General features: G+C 33.9%; 1 pseudogene; it reads left to right on the forward strand.

Annotated features, from left to right (window-relative positions):
- The first annotated feature begins 2,115 nt into the window (after nucleotides 1–2,115).
- On the forward strand, nucleotides 2,116–3,367 carry LOC111716009 (sodium/potassium-transporting ATPase subunit alpha-like; annotated as a pseudogene).
- Nucleotides 3,368–4,604: the final 1,237 nt, after the last annotated feature.

A 4,604-nucleotide genomic window follows, 5' to 3' on the forward strand; every position in this document is an offset into this window, starting at 1 on the left:
ATAGTTGTATTAAATATATGTGAACAATTTTGTACAATTAATATAATCTCGATACGGAGATAATAAATATCTAGATCTCAAAAAAAAGATTAATGCTTAAACTCCTGGTTTCACTAAACCTAAGATTATTTTAAAACGCATTCGATACCCAAGAAAGAAGTTACATTGGATGATCAGATTAAGCAATCAGATTAAGCGATCGTGATTTTAAGGATATCTCATTCTAAAGTTTTTAAGCTCAGAGGCTACACTCGATATCCACAACGTAAACTTATAAATTAAAGTTGAAATGTACTGGAAATCCACCCAAGGATTATTCAGAAATAATTCATGCAAAGAACGAGGTGGCTGTAATTTTGAATGGAGGGAAACCGACTAAACGGACTAATAGATTAACAGGTATAAAATATCCGTTTAAAAAACATTATAACAATGGTGGACAAAAGCTTATTACAAAATTTTTAGGTTTTTGGACTTTTAAAAAGGCTCTTTAAAATCTGAGAAGTTTTATAAAGGAATTGAATCAAATTAAAATTTTTAATCTCTATTTCTTTTCAACCTAATGGTGTAAACCTTTATTAGTTCAAACATTGATTATTTGATTAAAGGGACCGTTCACTTATTTGGGTAATTTCATAGTTAACTAATTAGCCTTAGCTATTCATTGGTATTAGTCTTACTTTTCCGGAAAATTCCAGCGGAAAGGTATGATACCTTTGCATGGCATGTTTTTTCAGTAACAACAGTCCAATAAAATCTAAAATTATCATATTTAATGACATCATGCGTCAGCGATTATATAATTAAATATATAAACTTTTGAATTTAGTATTAGCAAGAAATTAACGTTTTTGTGTGCAAACATGATTTAACAAATTATCACGTTTATATAAAGACGACTTTCTCTCTCAGAAAAACCGGTTCCTAGATTCTAACTCTTCAATAAATCACGGGGATTCCTGGGGAAATAAGGAAAACGTATCTAACCGTCAAATGTTTAAATAAGTTATATTTTGAAAATAGACAATTTTAAAATAATTTTGAAAAAATTAAGATATCTGCAATTTAATTTAATATTTGATAATACCTATGCGCTGGAATTCTGAATGATAAATCGGCTTTTTCTCCTGCCACAGTTGTCTTTGAAAAGTAAGACTAATACCAATTGAATAGCTATTATAGGATAATTAGTTTAGCCTCAAATTACCTAAATAAGTTAACAGGTCCTTTAAACAGAATTTATTGTATTAAATATCTAAGGTCTACGGTATAGAACCGTGAAGATATAGGGATTAGAAAATAAATGTTAATGGCAAAGATTTCTTCCTTTTTAATCATTTATTTAAAACACTTGCCTTTATTACAAAAATTTTAACCCTGATGGTGTCCTTTGCTGGTAAAAAACCATAAGTTTTTTAAAAAATGAACCAAGTTTTTGTCCTTGACTAGATCTAATAGTTTTATACCTTAGTAAAGCAGAGAGTAGAGAAATAAATTTGATAACACCAAACATCTTTAGAAATTTTCTAGCTGAGATTTGGCAGTGACTTCATCGCCTAGCTAGCCTGGAAAATCGAGGTTTCTAGTCATCCTGTCTGCTATTGATCTTCCAAATCTTCCTATCTGCTATATGGAGATTTCGATTCATCTTGTCTGCTTTGCAGGTTTCAAATCATTATATCTGCTAAAATCAAATCATTCTATCCATCATAGGAGGTTTCTAATCACCTTGTCTTCTCTTGAAGTTTCTAATCATCTTTACTGCTTTCTTCATTTTAGAAAGTCTGTAATTAAAACATATAGTCCTTCCCCCCCCCCCCCCACAGTGGTTTAAAAGCAGATTTCATGGACATAAGTACACAAAAGGCTATAACTTTTAAACTATTTTTACTAGAAATCCGATACTTGACAAAAAAAAAGGTTGCTATCCATATTTTGCGATCTTGATAACAAAGTTGAATTTGCTTTTTTTTAAGGTGACAACTTATGAATCAGAATCATACACTTTATATTTAATGTTAGAGCCTCCAAAAAAAACTAATGGGTCAACACAAAAATATTTTTTTAATTAGTTCCCTCTGAGATAATTAAAGCAATTGACCAACTTTTTGGTAGAGAACTGAAGGACATGACTGAGAAGGCCCTTGATGATTTGCTAATGTACCACACTGAAATTGTATTCGCTAGAACCTCTCAACAGAATTTGATCATTGTTGAAGATTGCCAGAGAATGGGAGCTATTGTTGCTGTCACTGGTGACGGTGTCAATGACTCTCCTGCCCTGAAGAAGGCTGATATTGGAGTTGCTATGGGAATTGCTGGATCTGATATGTCCAAGCAGGCCGCTGACATGATCTTGCTCGACGACAACTTTGCCTCCATTGTTACCGGAGTTGAAGAGGGCTGTCTTATCTTTGACAACTTGAAGAAGTCCATCGCTTACACCTTGACCTCCAACATCCCCGAGATCTCACCCTTCCTCCTCTTCATCTTAGATGATGTTCCACTACCCCTTGGAACCGTCACAATCCTGTGTATTAATCTGGGAACTGACATGGACCCCGCCATCTCCATGGCCTACGAACAGGCTGAGTCTGACATCATGAAGCGTCAGCCCAGAAACCCCTTCACAGACAAACTTGTGAACGAGCGTCTAATCTCCATGGCCTACGGTCAGATTGGTATGATCCAAGCTTCCGCTGGATTCTTTGTCTACTTTGTCATCCTTTGCGAGAACGGTTTCTGGCCCAGCCATCTTTCTGGGACTCAGAAGAGCATGGGATTCCGTTAAGGTCAACGATTTGGAGGATTCCTATGGTCAGAAGTGGACCTACAAGGATAGAAAGGTCCTTGAGTACACATGCCATACTGCCTTCTTCGTGTCCATCGTCATTGTACAGTGGGCTGATCTCATCACCTGTAAGACCAGGAAGAACTCTGTGTTCCAACAGGGAATGAGGAACTGGTTCATGAACTTTGGTCTTGTCTTCGAAACCCTTCTGGCCGCTTTCTTGTCCTACACCCCTGGCATGGACAAGGGTTTGAGAATGTACCCTCTGAAGTTCAACTGGTGGCTCCCAGCTCTCCCCTTCTCCCTCATCATCTTCATTTACGATGAGAGCAGAAAGTTCCTTCTGAGACGTAACCCCGGAGGATGGATCGAGCAAGAAACTTATTATTTAAGACAACTGGTTATCCGGAGGTTCTAATCTCTGACCTTGCATATCGAAAGAACTTTTAAGTTCTGTAGTTTATTGTAGTAGACACAAGTGCTGTTTCTTTAATATTATTTAAAATAAAATAATAATCTGGAGGGTCAGTTGATATTTAAGGAGTTATTGTTAAACCTGAACAGTTCCATACAATATGTTCTAAATGATCATTTATTTGATTCAAGAGTAATTTTTTTCAAAGATTTGATTAAAATATGGATTTTAAAAAAATACTGGTATCTAAAAAAGTTTGGTTAAATAATTTTTAAGAACCCCCCCCCCCCCCAATCAAATATTTTAATCCTTAGAATGTTTATAGTCGGCTAATATCCAGTCTTCCTTAGAAGTTCCTATAGTCACCTCGTCACCTACAGTGGTAGGCGTTTTTATCACTACAATGAATTCTAATTTTAAATTTACAAATAATCAAAGACAAGCTTTTTAAATTGACAGCTTCTCTTGACTTTTATGTCTATGCGTATCCATGCTGTCTATCAGCTTGATAAAAATCAAGATTTAAAACAGAAAGTCGTCTTTATTTTATTGGTATAATCACCCACCACTGTATGAAAATTGTTGATTAAGTATTTAACCAAAATGTATAATTTAGATCTCAATGGAAGTTCTTTTCTTTATATTTTTATTTAATTCTTCGTAAATGACAACAACTTTGAGTACCCTGAGAGAATAAGAATAGATATTTCAGTAGTCTTTCCACAGTTACGACCAGCATTTTCCATTTTTATAAAAAAAAAAATCAATTTAAAAAGTTTTAATTCATTGAAAAGCTTGTTTCAAATCACATTCACGGTGCATAAATAAGTAATTAGAACACCAAGCTCAAAATAGAGCATTTTTAATTTCATTGGATTCGGCGTAAAAGAAACAACTGTGAGCTAAAAATAATAGATGTTTTAGTGGTCTCCATATATAAGGCCAGCATTTTCCATTTTTATAACGAAAAATTTCAGTTTAAAAAATTTTAAATGATATTTCAAACCATACAGTGCACAAATAAATATTAGAACAACAAACACAAAAATATTTAAAATTATGATTTTCTTATACAAGGTATTATTTAAAACTATCTCACTTTCTCGTCAGCTGTTTAAAAGAATTTCGTTTTTGTCCCAAACTCTTGGTTTCTAATGTCTATATCTTCCTATATATTTTCTAAGTTTGAAATATCAAAGGTTTAAACCATCAGGATGCAAAGATATGGGATACGACCATTAAAGTTTGTGGCAAAGATTTGATTCCTTTGCAACCATCGTGTTTCCTGTAGAAATTTTAAGTCCTTTATGGAAGTTTGTAATTTACCCATCACCAGAAGTTTTTGATCATCTCGTCTTCTATTAAACTCTCAGATTTTCTAGATTCTCCGCAAATTAT

Source organism: Eurytemora carolleeae, unplaced genomic scaffold (assembly GCF_000591075.1).
Source record: "Eurytemora carolleeae unplaced genomic scaffold, Eaff_2.0 scaffold1933, whole genome shotgun sequence".
Lineage (NCBI taxonomy): Eukaryota > Metazoa > Arthropoda > Copepoda > Calanoida > Temoridae > Eurytemora > Eurytemora carolleeae.